Below are 23,063 nucleotides of genomic sequence, written 5' to 3'. Positions count from 1 at the left end.
AAAAGTTTTAACTTCTTTAAGAAACCTCTTAACATTACGTAGCTTGCAGTATATTAACAGATAATAGATGATGAATAGCATTTTTTCAGTCAAAAAGTCACATTTTCTAACACGATGCTTTAATATAAACTGAAATTTTACAACGAAACATTGTTACTGCTCAAACAAGAAAGAAATTGCCTAATTTTAAAAGACATGGCAAACTTTCCGTGCAGTTTGGCTTATTTCCAACAGCTTGAAGTGCCTGTCAAAGTGCTTGTCTCGTTTAAAAAAGAAAGTTCGGTGACACGTTATTCATTTTAGAAAGCAAAGAAAAAATTCAGTTTAAAAACAAAATGTTTTACATTTTATTTTGTAAGGGTATATAAATTTAATGGGATTAATTTGAAAAGATTCAATGCATTTTTGTTCTTTTTCAAGACGTAAAACAAATCAAGTCCCTATATACATAGCTGAAGTCGAATACTTTTAAAATTCTGAAATTTAAGAAAAAATTTCAAACTGCCAAAATATTTATATATTATATTATATATTAATAGTTTCCTTGAATTTTATTTATTTAATTATTTATTAGGTACCTCTACATATTTTCTGGTAGGTCACCGGGGATCCCTGCTGCAGGCGCTGAATTATGCTCTTTTTTTCTATCAATTCCTTTTTTCAAACTCACATGTAAATTTTTTTTAACACTAAATAATTCTAGCTCTAAAAATGCTATTACACTCGAAAGTGATCAAATCTGAAAATATAGTGTTAATTCATTAAGTGATTATTTTTAACTATGCATTAATATTTTAAATTAAACATCATCATTAAATCTAGAGTTTCTATCAAAATTATACATACTAGTGTGTGTATTATCGTGTCTTACACAGTTTACATTACATTTTCCTTGAATGACATTTATTAATCAAATTTATTTTTTATAATTAAAGTAACATTAAAAAGCACCACATGCAAAAATTATTATGGTCCGTGCTCAAATCCGAATTTAAATTTCCTGCTCTCTCCTGATAGCCAATTTTAAGTGCTCCCTTTAACCAAAATTTTCGATAAACGAAAGGCAGTCCCATCCCGATCATTTTGGTTAATTATGAGTTACATTATTGCAATTTATATCCTATACTTTATTTTTTTTTCTTTTTTCCTAATATTCTAATGTAGTTAGGGTTTTATGCTAGAACTTGGTTGAAATGTTTGAACACAACACTATCCGCCTTAAACAGCAGCATCAAAATAGGAATTTTACTTCTGAGCTCTAAAATAAAAACTGAGAAATGAAATATTTGCATTTTTATAGAGTATCGAAACTTCTTGGAGTTAACGACAGTCGACACACTTTCGCTGCTATCCTGTACTTACAGGAAAGAAAAAGTACACTACAGTCTATCCTTTACCAAAAGCTATCATCTTCTTACTACAAAAATTTTAAGTTTCGGTAAGTGCTGCCGAAATAGATCGTAAAGAGGGAGACACCATTTCTCTGGTCTATCGTAGAAGCCGAACGAAAACCTTTATGTGTCCACCGAACAATGCGAACATATTTCGGGGCTTCTTTTATGACTCCCTCAGTTTTTAAGTTTATTTTTCCATCAAAATTCAGAATCAATTCCAAAATAATTTTCACCCCAAAGTTCGTCTTTCCAATGAACTGTTACTGCTTTAGATAATTAGTTGATTTGGAGAAATTGCTCAAGAAACGTCAGAAATAAGACCTAATGCAGGGAAAACAATATACAGGTAGAAAAATGTTATTTTTAGCAGGGTTGCCAACCTTGGAGAAACAATTTGAAGAGCATCTGGGGTGATTTTAAGGAGCAATTCGGTATTTTGTATAAAAATCAATAAAAAAAACCCTCTTATCTAAAATTGTTTCTGAGCTCTGATAATCCTTTTAAGAATAAGAATAATTATTTTTAAATTGATAACAATTTAACCACTTTAAACACTATGACATGCACTTTAAACAATGTGTCATGCTTTGAGTATAACTGTTTAATTTTAATATTTACATGCCTAATAAACTAGCAAAATATAATAAAAATAAGTTTTATTTTATGAAAATCTTTTGTGAGCCTGGTCAGAATAAAGACCAAACGAGAAATGCTTAGCAAAATTACTTCTTTGCAGAGCGGCGGATTTTCGCTAATTTTGAGGAGCAACTCCGCAAAATGCGGGACAGTTGGCATCCCTGATCTCTAGTTTCATATAATTCTGTCCTAAAAATTGAAATATGAATTACGCATGACTCGAACTTCTGCTTTACAAACAGGTACTAAGTAAGGAGTGAACTAGCAAAATAACGATATCTATAAGTGGGTCATTCATAGTGACTAACGTAACATTCGCAGATGATTTTCAAACTCTTTTTACTTACACCGGGAGTAAAAATAAATATGTTTTGTTTTAATATGCAGATTTAAAATGTACAAGGTGACTATTTTTTATTTCTACCAAGAATTTGAAGCAAAATAAGCGCTGGCAGGTGTTTTTCCACCAAAAAGGGCATCGTGACTAACGTAACATTTTTGCAACCCTGAGAAACAATGCTTATGTTAAGAGGCAAATTTTTCTGAAACTAACGCAGCCATTGAAAATTGGCCGATATATTTGTAAGAGTTAAACAATTTATTTTTAAAAATGTACAACAGATTTATTACAGATTAATCTTTTTTGGCCCTTAATGGTACTTTTACGAAACCATGTATGTGACTAACGTAACCATCGAATAACAAGCAATGAATGCATATTAAATACTATTTGTAATTAATCTCTTGCTCTTATATTACTTTTACACTTTTTAGGAACCTTCTTTGTGTTGCATTATGGTTCTTTCTTTACTTTTTTTTTTCTATATTAGTGCAAGAAATTGAATGGAAGGATTCAGTTCAATTAACTCAATTTGAATGTGCGAAAAAAAATAAATAATTTAAAAAAACTGCTTTTACAAACTGAATAACATCATTTTGGGCTAACTAAATCCTAAATATCTCTCTTATAAAAAAATAACTTTATGCCAGTAGATAGTTTCACCGAATTCTAGTATTCTGTCTTTATACTAGTTATGTCGTAAGAAACTCTGTAGTACTTTTCAATGTCATATTACTTTTTAAGGTTTGCTGATTCATCGAACGAATAGTGTTGTGTATCCTTTTGAATTAAAATGTAATTAAAAAAAATAAATATTCTAACGTTTTTGCAGAATGCATTTTAATTCCAGATATCACCGCAAATATTTGAATTTCTAAACGATCATTCTTGCATTTTCTGAAATATATGGCAGCAGCGCTTATTGTCACTGTGTCATGTAACATCTTCAAATGTTTTCCAATGAGCAGCCATTACTTCGTTTTAATAATAGGTGGAGATGTATTTTCTAAAAAATAGAGACGTTCTCCTTTGTTAAGACTGTGTTTCTATTATCTTAATTCTTAAGCTTGGATTCTTGAGTTGAATGCACATTCAGCAGAGTACTTATTTTGCTTTACTCACCTTTTTTCTTTTTTAATAATTCTTTAAATTGGAAGTATCTTTTTGAAAACCTTTAAAAAAAGTATTTTTTTTAAGTAAACATAAGGTCTACAACGTAATATTACTGGTATTTTTCACCCTTTATATTTTTAATCAATATAGAACGCCTACGTATTCAAAACTGTTCATGAAAATGTACATTAAATTAAATAAGTTTTAAATATTAGCAGTCGTTTTTAAAATGTTACATTAGTCACATGCAAACTGTTACGTTAGTCACAGTTCAAATGTTACGTTAGTCACACTAATTATTTTATATCTACTGATACTAAAATAAATATTTTGCACTTTTTAAGTAGATATGACACAGATGTAAGAAAATAAAAAGTGCTGTTTTGTTCAACCATCTGGTTTAGTTTTTAAGCAGAAAATAGTACATTTTTGTGACTAACGTAACGTAAATATTTTCAGTGAAATAACCAAACTAATTAAAATACTTATCTTATAATGTATGCAAAAAGAACAGTCAGTTTTATTGGGCCAACATCTAATCATTTAGAATAAACATAGTTCTTTTAAAATTTTGCAAAAATATTTACATTACACAAGAAAACGTAGACGCATGTTTTTTGCACATGCTAAGCCTTTTATACAACCTCGCACGTTTAGAGACAGAAGAAAAGCACCGAATGAAATTTTTGCAAACTGTTACTGGATTTATGTACTAGAAAGTATGCTGAATGAAATGATAGGTCACAATTAAGGCTTTGTGGGAAAAAAATTTCTGAGGTTGAGGTTGACATTTCTATGGAATGACCCAAGTGACTTATCTTGCTTTAGGTTAAAAGCATAAAATAAGAACAAAAATTGTGAAAATATCGATATGAACTACACACACGTTCTTATATGTTACAAGAAATCCAATTTTACAATGCGAAAATTTGATTTCATGGATAAAAAGACATACAACAAATGCAATACTATCTGATTTTCAGAGGTAATTAGTATTTTTACAACATTGCAATTGGCAAAATTTGGATTGAATAGTATTTGGCATACGTCTCCCCAAGGCTAATTCCGCAGCAATTCAACTGCTGGATAAAATTTCCCTTTATTTTTCTGGGGCTGTTGTCACGTTTCATTTAAAACTAATGTTATTGTCCCGAAAGGATTTTGTTGACATGGATTTTGTATTCCAAATCGCCTAGATGGGACAGTCATGAGACGTAAAATCTCACGACCTCAGGTCGTGTAATTTTCCATCTTGGGATAGGGAGAAAAAGTATTTGCTACGACCAACATTAAACATTCTTCGTAATCAAGCAGAACGTTACATTCATTGTGATGATGGCAATCTAAATTTCCAGTTCGTTACGAGATACGGGGCTAAAAACACAGGATTTGATAGTGGGTGGCTACAGTAAACTTTCTGCCAATGTAAAAGCAGTGTCTTAAATTTGATTCTCACATCTGTTGGGATGTAACTGAAGCATATGCTACCTTTTGCATTAAATAAAACTTACTTTTCCATTTCTTTCCCGATGAGTAAAAGCAACAACCAAAGTCATTTTGAGCCTTCTTAAAAGAACATTATAAGAGTATATTTGCAAAACAGAAGGAAAATATTTTAGCATCATTACAATGGGCGAATACACCCATGTTTAAAATAAAATGAAACTGCTTTCCACGACGTGCTCTACAAAACTTCACTCTCTTGTTAGAATGTTTAAATATATTTTCACGTTTACACTTCGATGCGCTCGTTTCACCCTTACCACAGGTGTCCGGAGAACAGGGCTGCTTCAGAATTATTCAGAATTATCAAGATGCTACAGGTTTTCTTTTAATGTGTTACGAGACAAACAGAAGCCGCAAATTTCAGTTAAATTACAATGCTATTAATAATCCAGAAATTATTTGTATTGGTCATGTTAACGTAGTTAAGAAAATACTAACTAATGATCATTAGTAAATTATCGCCTGAGAGGAATTCAAAGACCTCTCAGGAAAATCAAATGACAAGTTTTCTTGATTCAAAACGGGAATCAACTTTCCAGGAGGTATTTTATCTAATTTTTCCTCTCGAGATCGTGCACTGTTAAGTTACGTGGTATTCTTGAATTAAAGCATTTACCCACTCAAATGATGTAAAAATGATTACATTTTCTTTTCCTTAATGATATAATATTCCTTTACATATCCTTAACATAGCATTTTTACTCGGTCACTCGGGGAATGGGGCTATTGGATAAAAATGAAACAACGTTTAAAAGCACAGAAAAGATAAAAACTTTATAAAAACGTAGACATGTTTCGAAGGCAATAGCCTCCTTCCTCAGTGCGAAATGTACAAATGGATGAATCAAGGTCAGTGGGAAAGTTTAAATTGCGTAACCGAAAAATTTCTCCGGTTACGCAATTTAAACTTTCCCATTGACCTTGATTCATCCATTTGTACATTTCGCACTGAGGAAGGAGGCTATTGCATTCGAAACATGTCTACGTTTTTATAAAGTTTTTATCTTTTCTGTGCTTTTAAACGTTGTTTCATTTTTATCCAATTTACCTGCACAGAGCTATCGCTTTTCAATCGCTTTTCAATTCGCTTTTCAATGGGGCTATTGTTACTCGCGTGCGCCGCATTCCGAAAGTAACGCATAAAAGTTTTTTTTGCCCTTCACATTTTTAATATGTCTTTAGGGTGCAGGGTTTTAGCAGGGTTGAGGTTTAGTAGGGTCCTTAAGCTGACGGATCATCTTACATATCGTATGGTTTCTGCTTTTCGATTAGAAACTTGCTCTACTGCGTCTATGCTGACCTCTATTGCTTTCGTAATCGTCAACGGAGCTGTTCGACAGCTACGTAAAGACCTCTTACGACTGCGAACCACCTCCTTCACTCTCCCGTCTTGACAGGGAACTGCTATCTACCCTTGTTACTGGGAGGCTATATAACTTTTGCTTAAACAAACCATTTATAATTTTTCTTCATTTCTAAGTATCTGTTTATATGTTTAGCTGTGTAGTTAGTTTTTATATAATTACTGTGGTGTGTATCTTGGAGAAAAAAAGTTTTTATTTCTGCCTGCCGCACTGGAATAGAAATGGCGATATACTGAAAAATATACGAAGATCCTTGAAGAAAAATGGTTTTCGTGCTACGATTAAGCACTTGAAGATACCTTTTACAAATGGCAGGATAATTTCGTATCAAGTCTATGGTATATGGTAGTAGTAGTATTGGTAAGTGCTGGTGAAAAGCATGATTTAAAAGCTACAATGAATACCTGCCTATAGAGTTTGAAATTTGTGCCCACACAATTTGCTCAAAGTTTTGATAAGTCCATCTATACATCCGTTTGCTTACTATTGCCGCATATTAGATACATGACAAAAACTACCTTCTGGGTGTGCTAGCCCTACAAAGTTCAATTCATCTTTTTTCATGAAATCTTAGTTAAGCAAAATTTTACATATGAAATCGAATTCTGTCATTAATAATTCAGCCTCGCGGTCTCTTCCCTAACATATTCCAAGATTCCATTAATATTTAACTACATTTTACCATGCTTGAACAAATTTGTTAGTGTTGCTAAGCTTTCCAGATAATGATACGTCCGCTAGCCATTACGTGATGCGTCAAAGTACATTGGGAAAACAGAAACTTAATTATGATCAACTCTCGAAACTTAGAAATCCATTAACGTTTCTAAAATGGGGGATTTAAAACGAAAGCCATGCCGAATTCAGCAGCAAATGCGCAGAAATTATTGCACAAAAGTGTTCCCATGCGGGATTACATCTGCCATTAGTTTCCACACTCGCAGCAGCAGCAGCAGTGTAATGGAGTTCCTTCAATTGTTTGCTGTTAAGAATTTAGAAGAATAGAAGCTTCGTAAGGACTTTTGTTCGGGATTTGTGCAGACATTGAAATAAAATGACAATAATGACTTTGAAAGAGTATTCGGCGAATTTTAATTATTTTCGTGCAAGACTTAATTGCTTACGTGCTGTATAATTACCGATGTCTCTCTCAGATATTTCCGTTCTCAAGTTTAGTAATTGACAAGATTTTAATTCCCGGTGTTGTGATTGCTTGTAAAATCTTCAATTGCACTTATATTGAAATCTTACAATGCTCTAAAATGTTCTTGTATTGTACCTATGAAATAAAAGGATATACTTTCTTAATTGGTTACTTTCTTCGAGAAAATTTCAAATAAAACGAATACAAAAGAGCAAGGGGCGTTCCCGAAACGTGTATAGGGCATCATCATCAGTGGGGGATACAAAAGGGGTCATGAGGGTCATGCCTCCCCCCCCCCCCCCCCAAAAAAAAAACCGCCACACTATTTAAAATTTTGCTCGAAAAAATAAGAAAACTTAATTTTTTTTATTCAATTTATTTTGGTGCTTACATGAAAGATGGGGGTGAGGGAGGTCATGTGGATCGAGATCGCCCCCATTAATCTGTGACAATACTTTGCAATCCTTATGAGGTTCATTGCATTTGAGTAGTGAAAATGATTGCTTGAAAAAAAAAAAAGAAAACCTTAACGAAACCATAAGAAAAGGTAAATAATTTTTCATTCCTTTTTTTTCTTTTTGTGACATAGCATGTCATTTTTCTATTTATATATAGCTTTGCTTGAGACAGTTTTTCAATGGCGCTGTCATCAGACGGCAGTTTTAAAAAAAGGAACAAAGAAGTGTCTGCCGCATGATCGCTTTTTGTGCAACAAATTTAATCGACGAGAGTTATTGCCAAACTATTTCCGGAGCTGCAGACATCAATTCATTTGAGGGTTTATTTTTTTTTCTTGTGTGTGTGTCTTTAAATTATTATTTCTTTCTGTTGTGATTTTTTGACAGTTTCGTTTTTGTTCGTGCTGAGTTTGTTTGTAAATGTGCTGTAAATAGTTAATTAGTTTTAAAGTCTTTTTTGGGTTCAAACTTTCCGGTTCCACTACAAAACTCAACAAGCCCTATACGTTTTGTCAACGCGTATGTGAGATGCCCATTATATTTTAAGTCACGATGCAAATCTACAGGATTAAAATTTTTTTCAGCATAAATTCACTGTTCACCGTTAGAGCAATAAATGTCATACTGTTCCTTCGTGGCTTTTACAAGATGAATCCCAGAGGCCAAACCAAGTAATTTATTTTAATTATTATAATTTTAATTAAATTTAACCTAAGTTAAAAAAAATTGCCGTACGTAAAACTCCAATCTGAAGCATGATCGAGGGGATCCGCATGTTCGGGATCCGAAATTTTGGAAAATCTTGGGTTACCGTTTCCAAAAATTTAGAGTTGACAACACATTCTAAACTTGAAAAATTGTTTACAAAAAAACTTTAAAAATTGGATTTTCTATTATTTTTGTGCGCAAATTTTAACCTTTTTCCTAAGGATGGGGGGGGGGAGTCGAGCTTCCCCATAGTTTCCGAACGTTTCAGAATGTTTTCAGAAAATGTTACTTGAGTCCACTAGAACCGATGGCCATGACCCCCTCCCCAAAATGAAATCCTGTATCCGTCCTTGATCATCAACAGTTAAAAATGAAACATTTATTGCATTTCAATATTTATGTCGAGTGCTAATGAGTATTAAGGGGAAGGGGGAGGCATATGAGAACGAGGTATGTTTTACTAAGATAGATTGAAGCAAAAAAATCTTTAAAAATTCTTAAGTGTTGGCACTCAGGGGAAAAAATACTCCGGAAAAATAACAGGTGTAGATGCAAAAAAAAATTAAAATTTCAATAATGTTGAAGCGAGGTAAGTTTTGGGAGTGGCCTGAAAAAGAAGATTTGGTTTCCATCTTCAAAAATTAAGAAGAAAATAAAGATTCCAAAGGAAATTGGGACAAACAGATTTGTTGTTAATGGGATGATGAAATAAGTGTACCTAGTGTGGTTTTTTTTTTTTTTTTTGCATTTTTACCTACCTACCTAACAATTTCAATTTATTTCATGTTTGCTTCTTGGTTATGTAGGTACAGGTAGGTAATTCTATTCATTTTCTAAGTCAATTTTGTTATTCATCAAAAGTCATTTTTGTTCCTTGTTTAAAAGTCTAATTATAAGTATGGGTGATTCTCCAAAACCCTGACATTTTCCAATCACATTTTTAAAAAAAATTAAAATTCTGAAAAAAATCTGAAAAAAAAATGCACTTAATCTTTGCTAGAAACTTATTAGAGAAAAATAGAGGCAACTCACTTTAACTACGTTACACCTTCAAAAGAGCGGTCAAATTTTCATACGTGTTATTTAAAATGTAACTATAGTAATAAAGAAATAACTGAAGCCTAAATCAAAAAGTATGGTTATTAAATGACAAAAAAAATATGTAAAACCTCCCTTAACTGACATCCCCAATTTCTTCGAGTACAAGTCCCATATAGATTTTTCCATGTTATTCTCTCTGGACTTACACTTCGAATAACGGACAGTCATTTCAACGAAAAAAAAATCAATTACGACATTAAAACTTTCTTCCAGTTAAACCGCGACATTTCTCTTTGAGTGGGCCTGGAGCACAAGTGTCTCCAACGCCATTCGACAACTGAGCTAAGCGATGGGGGAATATTTGTTTCTTCATTATTTGGGTCAGCTTTAAGCGTTGTGTTGATTACTCATCGCACATATTTCGACATTTCGAGTTGTGAAATTTTATTTTAAATCATTTTTTCGCCTGGGTTGCGAATACAGAATTAAGTCCTCGGATATTGATATTCATGTGAGTATACCAAGCGGGGTTTATCATGCTTCATCTGAGAAAACTAGACAGAGAAGAATCTAAATCTGATTAGTTGTGCTCGAAAGTGGACGTTAATATCCTTACAATGTTGAGCGTCAAAATGTAGGTTTTAAAACTTGTTAAAAAGTTTTTGACATGACAAATGCCCAAGCTTTCAAAGCTAAAAAGGTAAAATGACTCTGCATATAACAGAACGATAGAGTTCATCCAAATAATTAACAAATGGCGGAGCATTATGAGTGAAGAATCCTCACAAAGGTTATGAACAATTGGATGACAATAGAAACCTTTTGAGCTTATTTCAGGTGAGAGATTGGTTTTTTGGGGAAAAGATATAGAATGGGTCAGTGAACGGAAAAGGGTTACGAGGAAAGTACCAAACTGACCCTTTGGAAGGTGGATTTCGTCAATATCGCCAGTTATGTGGTATAAACTACAGTATTTCTGTAGAGTAAGTTTTGCAAACTGAAACAAAAATGAGAATAAACAGCTTACTGAAATTTCATTCAAAAGAATGTAGCAATTTTCATTTAAAATAATTTTTGCTTGAGTTTTCTGAAAAAGGAACACTAATAGAATTATTGAAGTTGATATAAAAGGTTCTAACTTTTGTAACATGACTGAAGAAGATTTTATACCTATCTATATTTACCTTTCTGGATACGCTCTTCATAAAGTAAAGCCTCATTTAAAAAACAGTGTTCAATCACTGCACTGTAATATCTGTAATATCATTTAACATCAAGGTTAAACTTATTAGCAGGGCCAAAAGAGTTATTCTTTAAAATAATAAATTCAATGACAAAAGAATATTTTCTTTATATAGATAGACGCAAACTGACTTATCCAGATTTAGAAATTGGGAAAGTATTTGTAGCAAGTTTTAAAATTTTTTCAATTTATTTTATCAAGCGATAAAAATTTTCTCCACTCAGAAAGTATAAAAACAATGTTGAAAAAAAATCATGTTGATGAAATTTCTGATTTAGACATTACAGGAATGTGTGAAACATGCAACAGAACGAAGGAAGAACACAGCAAAAAGTTCATATCGCTTTTCATTAAAATATTTTTAAATAATTATTCAAAACTGATAAATGGTAATGCTAAATTAAGGAAAGGCAAAAACTGGAAGTTAGATCTCATTTATGCATCTCAGCAATAATCTTCAAAACAAGCTATGGTTACTAACAGATAAGTTTTAATTATTCTCAGTTTAGATGAGACGATATAAAGGTCTAACCTATAAAATAGAAAGAAAAGGAAAAAATGAAAGAAAAAAAGGGGGGGACATTATACGACGTAAAAGTCCAACTACACCTCCTCTAGAAGCTTCTAGGAAAACACTGATTTTGAAAAAATCAGATCGCTGACGTGGCTCTGGCAGTTTTATATTAAACTAAAAGTATTTTCGTTTATTCCCTTCATAGTAATTTTCTTCTAAGAAATAGTTGAAAAAAATTTTTTTTAGTCAGTGCTTTTAATTTAAACTTCTTAATAGCAATTTTTATCGCAAAAAAAGCAGTTTTAACTCTAAAGAAATTAATAAATATACACCGATCATGATTAAATTATAAATAAGAGTTAATTAAACGCAAACGTAAATACAAAAAAAAAAACGCAACCGTTTATGCAAACGATACGTGATAGAACGTAAATATCAAGTTCGGCGAAAAGCAACCTTAGCTTAGTGGTTTTCGCTTCCCTGTTCGAGGCCCACTCAGAGAAGGATAGTGGAGGCATCGGCTATACACAGTATGATAAAATTTACAAAAAGAAAAGTTACTTTCTCACTACGTGCGAATTGTTTATGGTTCACGAAATACAAACATAAAACAAAAAGGGAATAAGCAATATTGATAACCTATATTTTGCTTTTAATTTTAAAGCAACTACGAAATTTGTAGCAACTTCACTAACCTATTCGAGCAGCATTTATATAAACAAATGTCTAACCAAGAAATCTCTTTTGAAACAATTCGTCTGAACAACAACAAATTATGTTAAATAAATAGTGCATTACCAGTGCTAGAGAAATAATGCTAGGAGAGTTATTTTTTAGGACCGGAGTATGACAACTTCTTTTTTAATAAAGGAGTATGCCATTTTCCATACAATTTGTCTGTTGCGTAACACCAGGATTATAATTGAGGTAACTAATGTTATTTTTCGATTCTAACCTCTTAATTCAACTGCACACTATGAATAGAATTATTATTTTTCTATTATTTAACACAAAAATTTTGTCCTGGGAAATGACAGCAAAAATGTTTCATACCCGTTTTCGAACATAAAATTTTTAGTAAAAACAGCAGACAAATTTTATGAACTTAATACTTAAGGAATATAACAAAATGGTGATTATAAACAGTGTTGTAGCACAGCAAATCAAAAATTCCTTTTTTAATCTATAATAATTGAGCTGATTCCTAGGACAGGAGAATAACATGAAACCTGCGGACAAAGTTTAAAACGATGTACGTTGATGATTTAAATAATTTAATTTATTTAAAGAATGCTATTTTACGCCTTTAAGTATGCTTAATTTTGTACTACAAATTGAATTTGCAGAATGTTGATGTAAAATTTTTAAATAATTTAAGTACATTTGAAAAAGGCTGGGGACAAGACAAAAGTGTGACTTTCTGGTTATTTAATTTTTTTTAGAAAAATGAAAATGATTTATTGTTTTAATAAGAGTAGAATAACATCAGATAAGTTAACTATAAAAAAAATTAAAACACTTTCTGATTTCAACATTTTTTGTATTAGGCTATTGGGACATAATATTGTTTGAATTTTGGAGAGTCACCCGTATATTCACGGTATTTTTGTGTTACCATTGCGTTTTGTTGCAATAAAAATAAAGTTCCTTTGTTTTATCTCGATTTTGTAATGTACCTTACATCTACAACTCTCCCATTAAGATATAAGAGAGGTAGAATATGGTACAAAACACCAAAACCTGTACAAAAACGCTGTGACTTGTGCTGTACCATTCTCACCCGCAATGAGAGGGTGAGAATAGTTGAAAGAAATACTGCTGTGGAGGGGGTGAGGGTAAAGCTAAAAATTATTTCAGGGAGACAATCGAAAGCCCAGGGCAAGAACTATAATACTAACGCAACATCCTTTTTTTTTTTTTTTTTTGAATGGTAGTTGAGTAATTATCGACAGAAATGTACTAAAACTGTACCATAGTCAATCGCTTTTACAGTACCTTCGATTGACCATATTTGTTCTTTAAAAAAAAATTATGGGCAAAACGCAGAAAATTTCTCCATTAAATAATTAAATATAAAACCCATTCTTACAAGTATTCGTTGCCGTATAACAGTAATATAAAAAGAGTAACCATAGTGAGAAGTTTGAATGAAGATTTCACTAAAACAAACATGAAGTTTATTCACTACCATTGCTCTATTTGTGGTATTGTTATCTAATGCCAAAAGTAGCTAACAAGGCCAAAATAAGGAGACTGAAATATAAATAATTATGAAGTTTCGTGATGGTAACAACATACATTTACTTTAAAAAGAATGAAATAAAAATATTTTTCAAACAAAATAGAACCATCTTCAAAACGGTTGAGTCAAATTGTTCGAAAAAGTGAAAAATAATTCTTTGAACACCATCGACAATAGATTTAAACATAATTTTTGAAGTTGGTGCAAAAATGAAAAGTAAAATCATGTGTACTAAAATCAGTAATCATACTTTTTAATAATCATACTTCGGTTATATTTTTCAGAAAAACCACTCAAATTTACGAAAGAAACATTTATACCGTTACACAAATATGTTGCCGTCAATGAATAAAGTTTGCGAGTGGTATTGAAACACGCTGGTCCGTTTAAATTTGTAGTTGTAAAAAGTATTATCGATGTTTTTCAAAAAATAAAAATTATGTTTCACTTTGTAGAGCAATTTCAATTGCGAATTTGAAGTCAGGTTTTTTTTATGTTTTTAATGAAAAACGTGTTCCTAATTCAATCTTGGGGTCATTCTTGCACTGATAACTTGATAATAGACTCTCAAAAATAAATAGTTTAAAAAACTGTTCATTTGGGCCCTTTTCTCTTATTGGTACTTTTTTTTTAAAGTTCTTAAAGTCTGAAATCATAATTTACGTCTCTAACCTGAAACCAAACTTGTATACAATTTGTCTACTTCCTAGTGCCGATAAAGTCTCTGAAAGAAAATCCTGCTTTGCAAAAATTATAAGATTTGCAAATCAGTGCCGTGCGATCTAAACTAATTTCGCTTAAAATTCAATCACCAAGCAACACAGATATTTTATACGAAATATCTGTGTTGCTTGGTGTATTTTCACAACACAAATTTTCGACAAAGAAGTCCTCACTGCCGTTGCCCCCCCCCCCCCCCAGGCAAACTACCAAAATCAATTACACATCCCGTCAAAAATTGCGAACAGACAGCGATGCGTTATGAGAGGAAAACTTGTTTCTACCGTCTAGACTTGAGTATGGTAACACTGATTTCTCTTGTTTTTAATGTCTAAAAGCAAGAGTTTTCCTTTGACAGAAAATGGATGCATGAGAATACTGTAAATGAGTAGAGAAGACAGGGAGGGTGGAGGTAAAAGTTTGTTTGTATGTAATACTATTTGATTAGGGTCCGTCGGGGTAATTTGGGGAGTCGGGATAATTTCGGTATAAGTTATATTTGATTGAATGAAATGAAAACTATTCATTTGATACACCTACAAAAATTCACAGTTATAAACATCATCCTTACCCATGAATATATGCCGAAAAAATGTTGCCAATACTCTTTTTGAAACGGATAAAAAATAAATTAATCTTTTTGATGATGTCAATACAAACCAACTACTTCCAAATAGTATTTCTAATTAACCTGCCACTATATGTTTTTCAAGTTTAGGTATGTAGACATAACATATGTTTACTTTAATTTGGCATTGATTTGAAACACTTAACATAATTAGTTTTCATGTAATTAATGATTCAAAAAACATGAGGTAATTTGGGTATACGTTGAATTTTATCAATCAGAAAGACAAATAATAATTTTATTGGACTTCAAACATAGGCATGTATGTGCATCTTCACTACCCAAGGTAATATATGTTAAAAAATGACTTGTAAGGTTGTTTAAATTTGCTTAAATATTCTGAAACAAAAAACTACTTCCTGTACATCAACGGTTTTTCATATTGTGCTATTTTAAGTCTAAAATCCATCTTAATATTTAAAAGAATTAGTATTCATACTATCCCAATATTTTTATTGTACCTAAATCCAACCTAAGTTTGAAAACATTGAGTAAGATTGTTATTAAAACCATGCTTTGCTCATTAACCATCACTATACCCAAAGTCCCCCATCCACGGGGTAATTTGGGTATTGTGAAACTTATATTTGCCATTTATATTCAAATGGGTCTATTAGCACGTAATTTGTAGAAAACTATTCTGGAAAGTCATAATGTTAAACTGAAATAAGAAAAAGAAAAAAATATGTATATATAAATTTATTACAGGAGTGGAAAGTTCAAAGTAGGCCATGTTTATACCCAAATTACCCCGACAGACAATGTTTGTTTTGAATTTCAAGCAATAAAATCAAAAGAAAAAAAATCAATGTGTTATACTATTTAACGTTATTACGAAACCATACTTATGAAATTGCATATTCAGAATCTTCAGACACGCTCATGTTTTGTAAATTTTTTCTAAACAAGTTACTGAAGCACTTCATAAAAATTAATGAATGGTTTAACTCAGAGGTTCTCAAACTGAGTGCCGCGGCACCCTGGCGTGTCGTAGGAAGAGGCGAGGGGTGCCACGAAATGCCCAGGTTATCAATGTACGAGGGGGGGCCCAAAAATAACCGGATTTTTGTTCTAAAATATTTATATATTAGTTTATTCACAAAATTTCTTTATCCTTTAAAGTGTTCACCCTTAGATGCAATACACTTGTTAATTTTTTTTTCCCACTGTTAGAAGCTCCCCTGCAACCCTTTAACTTTGACCAGGTCCAGTGCCCGTTGCGAAGCAGTTTTTACAGCCTCTACATCATTAAAACGCTTCACTTTCAGATTTTTTTCATCCTCGGAAACAGAAAAAGATCACAGGCGGCTAGGTCTAGCGAATACGGGGGTCGAAGAACGGCTGGCCACCCCTGAGAGGCCAATTAGCGGTTAATAGTGAAGGTTGTGTGTACGGGAGCGTTATCATTGCGAAGGAACCATCCTTCCTCTCACTCTTGTTTCTTCTAAAGTTTCGTCAATCGTAAAACGAAGACTCTCGTTAATTTTTTGGCAGATTTTTTTCAGCGTTTTCATCTTTTCGGGACGTTGAAGGGCACTCGGAGCGAGCATGATCTTCAGCATTCATGTTATCGCGTTTAAAGCGCCCAAACCACTCGAAAACTTATGTACGGCTCTTGTGTACGGCATCGATCTTGAAAGCTTGTTGAAACATTTCGTAAGCTAATTCGTTGCCGACTTTTCAAGCAGGAGAAACAAAATTTCAAGTTTACAGTTTGTTCTTTTAAATCTGCCATAATGAGTTCGCAGACGGAAAGAAACAACACCTGAGAAAACCAATCCTACGATCCGACGTTATCAATTAAACTGACGCCACTTGCACAGCTGGTTTGGGAGGATCTCTACTTGAGCCATCTAGCTAGAGAACACTCTACTACATCTAGGATTGGCATTGCACCATTAATCCGGTTTCTTTTGGGTCCCCCTTCATATGTGTTATGTGGGTTTGCTAAATAAGGTCAAATAGATCAATAAGGCCATCCCTCTTCTTTTTTTTTGAAGTAGCATAGTAAAAGTTCACTAGACTGTGACTTCATCGTCATCAGAAAGCTTAACTGATGATAAAGCGCTGTCAACAGGCAGTTTTTAATAGACAGACAGAAGTGCAGCAAAAATTATTATAGAAGGGTGGTGCAAAAACTACCCGATCTTCTTTTGCTGTATATTTTGCTTCTACATGAATCACTGTAGGCTACTAGTATAAAAAAAGTTCTTTATTTTTTTTGTCCTAGTTTATGTAGTTGACAAATTCACGAATATGAATATCGCTGAGTACCGTCATCGTTTCCTTTGATTTGATAACCTAGAAAAGTAGATTGTTGACCGTGAAGGTCGGGGGTTGGGTAGCTTTCGTAGCACTTCGATGGCCTTATAATTTGACACCGGATTATCGGGAGGAGGATATGATCATATGCTGCATGTAGGGGATACCGGGTTTAGTTGTCACACGGGTTAAGTTGTTACGTTCGATTTTAAACTAACCGCCAGTAGAAACTGACTCACCCATCTGCATTCCCTGGCGGTCACTGGAGTGCTTGCAGCCAGTAGCAGGGAGAGTGCTCAAGGAAAACGGTTTTTCGAGTCTGGAAGTAATTTTTCTTGCCGCTGTTAATTTTTTTATTTGTGACGAAGCCGTTGCAGATAACGGATTGGTTTCTATACCACGTGAAAGCCTATATTTTCAGGTCAGTGCTAGCACATTTAAAAATTTTGTACAAATATATAATACCAGGAATATGGGCCAAGATTTGAAGTGGCGTCATGTGAGGAAAGTTATTACAGTTGTGTTGGGGTTAGCTGTTACTCGTAACAGCTTGCCTCATGAAAGTTTTAATTTTATGTTATGTTTTCGTTTTGAAAGAAGACATACTGTCTGAGAATGTTGTAGTGCTGAAGAAAATATTTTTTGATGCGATATAGTGTAAAGCGTGAAAGATGGAGAAAAGTTCCGCTTGAAAAAACTGAATTATTTACTGTTAGTTTGGCTGATCAATCGCAGACAACCTGATAATTGAAGATGTGAGTAAATGCTGATGCTGCTCCATCACATATTTTCGAACCGTCCGTGAAAATTCCTGTATGTAGTAATGAAATATTAAGTTCTTAAATTACATTCAAACTCTCTGCAAATAACTCCCAAATATAAAACTAAACTGGATTAGAGCTCATATGGGACACTACAGCAATGAACGAGCCGACTTTTTAGCTAAAGGCGCAGCAATGACTCTTACACATCCATTCGTATATAAAATTCCTCTGCCAGAATCTTTCCTTAAATATCTCGTTTAATCTGAACTTCTTCAAACTTGGCAGGAAATCTGGACAACTGCAGAGATTGGTCGGAGGTTCATCATTTCCTACCAAAAGTAAAACTAAAACAATGCTGAAAATATCCAATAGAAGTACAACTTCTCAGTGCACATGAACCATTTTCATCGTATCTACACAAATTTAAGTTAATAGGGAAGTTTTCGATTTTTCAATTATATTTTTATATGATAGAATGACATGTATGAACATCATTGGTGAAAAAAATTTTGCGATATGATAAGTAGTTTTTTTTTTTTTTTAAATAATTTTTAAAGTTCAAGCTAATGTAACGTCAAATGGCTCAGGAAGTGACGTCATCCGCTCTTCCGTTGCTTCAGTGGACAATCTCTCATTCTCTCGGAAATATTCGAACACCATCATTGATGTTACTTGAGGAAGGTTATTAGATTGTGCTTTAACGAATCCGGTCTCCATAGTGTGTTAAAAACGGTTATTATTACATTTCTTTAAAATAAAAATATTGGCACTCTCAAAATGTCCGTAGCAACAACAGGGGATCTTCCGCGAAAGACTGCCCTCTAGAGCCCTGTGACATAAACTCATGACGTTTCAGAAGGGCGCGCTTTTGCGCGTGGGTTTTTAAAAATTCATTAAAAATCAATTATGGTGTTTTAAAATTAAACGATAGTGAATCTTTGAGTTTTGAGGGTCAATTAACAATATCCAATAGTCAAAATAGGAATATTTAATAGGTTGCATCTTCCTTATTAGCTTACCATTATGCGTATGCAATCAACCTGAAACTTCTGAACATTACGTATTCAACTATTCTCTAACCAGCTCTTTACATTGCACTTACAATTTCAACTTTTCTTTTCCCAAAAATATTACACATATTCTATCTCATCCAATTACACGCAAGAATATCCATAAAATAATGTCATTACTCATATCTCAAGCAGATGAGTTTAAATATCCAGCCTAAAAACTTCCAAAATTTACCGTTTACATTGTATTTGACAACCATCCCAGTCTTATTTAGCTTCTTTACTTGTATAAATTGTTCTTTTTATTGTTTATTATTTTATATTGGTTTCTGTATAAATATCAAAATTGTCCCAACGAGTGTCGCTCGTGACCTGTTCTGTTTCCCCCAGGGATCATTACGATGGTGATTGATGGGGTTTAAATAAATAAATAAATAAAATAAATAATCAATGTTTTCTTTTTAAAGGTGATATGGCGGGGAACTATAAAAACAAGCTGGACAGGTGAAAAACACATAAAGAAACGTACCTGGAGGTGAGTAAAGAAGTAATGGCAGTTAGTTCATTACGAAATAACTCTCATGACAATACAGAGATTCTGCAGTAAGGTTACAAATGGTGGTAATTAGTATTTTTGATGCGTTTCATTGCATGATTTAATTCATGTAAAATACTGTAGTTGGATGTCGATAATAATAATAAGAAAAAAAAGAAGAATTCTGATATCTTTCACTCTATGATTTAATTTATTGTCAATGTGTATGGTTGAATAAATAATACAGTGGACACCACTTATATGAATCACGTTTGTTCTGAACAGTTTTGATTCCATAAAGCGGCTAATTCAATAAAGCTGGATTTTGTTCTGTTTTTTATTATTTGATTCACTTATGCGGTTGATTCAATAAACCACTAATTCAATAAACCGGCGCCCACTGTAATATTAACAACAACAATAATAATTATAAATAATGCATTATTCGAATGTATATAGGTCTTTCTCCAACGCTGCAGACATTGCAGAAGTGAAGACGGTCTGCAAGCTAAAACCATAGGTCAGTGTCATTTTAACAAATATACCAGTAAAAAATGTTTTGCAAGCCGAAGCTAGTGAATAAAAATCTGTGAAAGAGACATTGTCTCTAAAAGAGAAGAAATCAATAGACACAAAGACAAAAAACTGCAAAAAGGTGCGTCCAAACAGTGTGCCCATCGGATGAAGATGATAAAGACTGCTTCTGCATAGAGTGCGCTAAACCGTACTCTGAATCCAACTAAATCTATACCAACTAAATGACTTCAATGTCGTCATTGTGACGAATGAGCATATGACCGATGTGCCAAGTTTGATAAATTATATGCTGGTAAAAATTGTAATTCGAACAGTGATTATGATGATGATAGTTTATCATAATAAGTCATTAATGAAATAAATCAGTTTTTTATTTTTAACGTGATTAAGAATTTTAGAATTGTAACAGGATAAACCAAAAAATGTGTAAGATTCATTTTATTACTTATATATAGGGGGAGGTTGCCGTCAATGAACCGGTTCCATAACTGGACTTCGAAGATATCTTCCCCACAAGAGTTATTTCAGTCATAAAAACAAGCGTAAAACTATCCCATGCAGAATCGTCAAGGAGCTTGAATAAATACATCATATTGTTAAACGTCTAAATAAGATTTCTACTGTTGACTTACTAATGACTGACATTTATATTTTGTTTTTACGTGCTTTGAATATTAATGAACAACTAAATGGGAACATTGACTTGAAAGAGTGCATTTTCAACTCCCCATATTTAAAGTTTCATGCTGAATTGTCACTGCAGTGACAACTATGAGAACATTCAAAATGATGCAGTTTCTATCATTGAACAGCTAGGTGCTTCTATGAATGAACCAGCTACCAAAGTGATTCTTCATGGAATCTTACAAACATTTTTAAAGTTTCAGCTTAATTATCTTTAATAATTCATCAATCTTTTTTTTTAAGTGATAATCATGAAAAAATGTTTTTAAAACAAGTTTTGGGAACTTCCCTCAGTTATTATATGTTCAACTTAAAACTTGTTCAGTATTTGAACTTCGATTCAGTATTTGTTAAAGCAAATTTTAGTAGAGTTTCAAGTACGTTTGTTGTTCGAAAAAATATAGCAAAATAAGTAAAATAAAGCAAGTGGATAACGGACGGCATGCAACATGCTATAGCAAAATTTTTCTCGTCAAGTACGAGTATAATCTTTGTGGATCACAATTTTTGAACTTGGATAAAAAAGGACTCCCTTTTGTTCAAAAGAGGCCCCATGAAATTTTATCTAAGAAGAGTAAGTCACATGCTAGAAAACATCAAGTGCTGAGCGAGGTGTGGTGAAAACAGCTGTGTTGTTGGAGTCCTGCGGGGTTTTTATGTTTCTCCTGTGATAATTTTTTTTTTTTTTTAAATCAATTTTCTCTTTTTGAATAACTTAGTAGCGTTTGTTTGTCTCCTGTAATAAATATTTATATTTTACGGTTTGATTTTCTTATTTGAGAATGTAGTCTATCGATGGAAACTCAATGGTCCATTCATAACAACTGGTTCCCATGAATGGACCACATGCTAAAACATTTCTTCTTAATTTTGATTCTTTATTGAATACATTTAACATAAAAGCGAATATTTTTACTAAAGGAGAAATATATTGAGTATTTATTCCTATCGTCAATATAAAGTTTGAATTTGAACTACTTCCTAAAAAAGGTCAAAAGTGTTATGTGGTTCATTGACGGCAACTTTCCCCTATTACTCATGAAACAACTAACCCCATACAGTGTAACAACATGCCCCGTGGTGGGGTAGGTTTTTGCAATGTTCATATTTTCAAAAGACTTGAAATATTTTGGAGTAATGGCTTCTAATCATTTTTTTAAAAAATATGTTATGAATGTTAAGCAATCTAGATGCATCTTGAAGTTTCACATGTAAATACTTGAAATAGCTTAGCGTAAAAAAATATTGAAAAAAATTGTAACAACTAATCCCGGTCTCCCCTACCGCAATGCACATGCATGAATTGTACACATGAGAGACAAAAAAAAGGAAAGTACGAGTTGTCAGTTGCCCCGAATATGACAGTTGATCTTTCTCCTTTCCATAGAAGTAAACCAGGAATTTTTGGTAGTACTTTTGAGGTTATCAAACTTGGTTTAATATGTATTGATTCAGTGGTTGGAAAAACTACATTTTTTTGTAGCGAACTACAACTACAACTACTTTGTTACAAATGTAGTTAACTACAACTGCAACTACTTTTTTCAAAATGTAGCAACTACGAACTACTTCTGAAATGTAGTCGCTACTTCGCTACTTTCCAAAAAATAAGTAAATACAAAGCATACACAATAGGTTGTCCCTCAAAAAATGAAAGTCAATTTTTCAAATTGCATAAACTCTTGTATTTTTCCTCTTGTGTAAAAACAATCGTGAAAATAAATTACTTTTAAATGAAAAAAAAAACACCTTCAAAAAATACCCAGGAACTAAAAAGCAAAAAATAATTGATTACACTTACATTCTATTTCCTACCCAAACATAGAAATGAAATTTATTTTAATTAAATGAAATTCCAGTACAAAAATCAACTGAACTAAACACCGAATTATAAAATAAACACTGATTTAAATTGCTATACGATGAATTATTTTAAATACCTAACTAGTTATATACGATCTCTTAATTTTTAATAACCTTTTGAAGTCGGGGCCGCCTATTAACAACTACATAACGCAACTGACAGCCCACCGAATCCTGAATCAAACACTAATTTAACTATACGCGAGATTAGTCTATAAAACTAAACCTACTCAGTTACGTTATGTAGTAGTTTATAGGAGGCCCCGACTTCAAAAGGTTATTAAAAATTAAGAGATCGTATATAACTAGTTAGGTATTTAAAATAATTAATCGTATAGCAATTTAAATCAGTGTTTA

The sequence above is a fragment of the Uloborus diversus genome, chromosome 1 (genome assembly GCF_026930045.1).
Source record: "Uloborus diversus isolate 005 chromosome 1, Udiv.v.3.1, whole genome shotgun sequence".
NCBI lineage: Eukaryota > Metazoa > Arthropoda > Arachnida > Araneae > Uloboridae > Uloborus > Uloborus diversus.
This window is presented reverse-complemented; position numbering follows the sequence as displayed.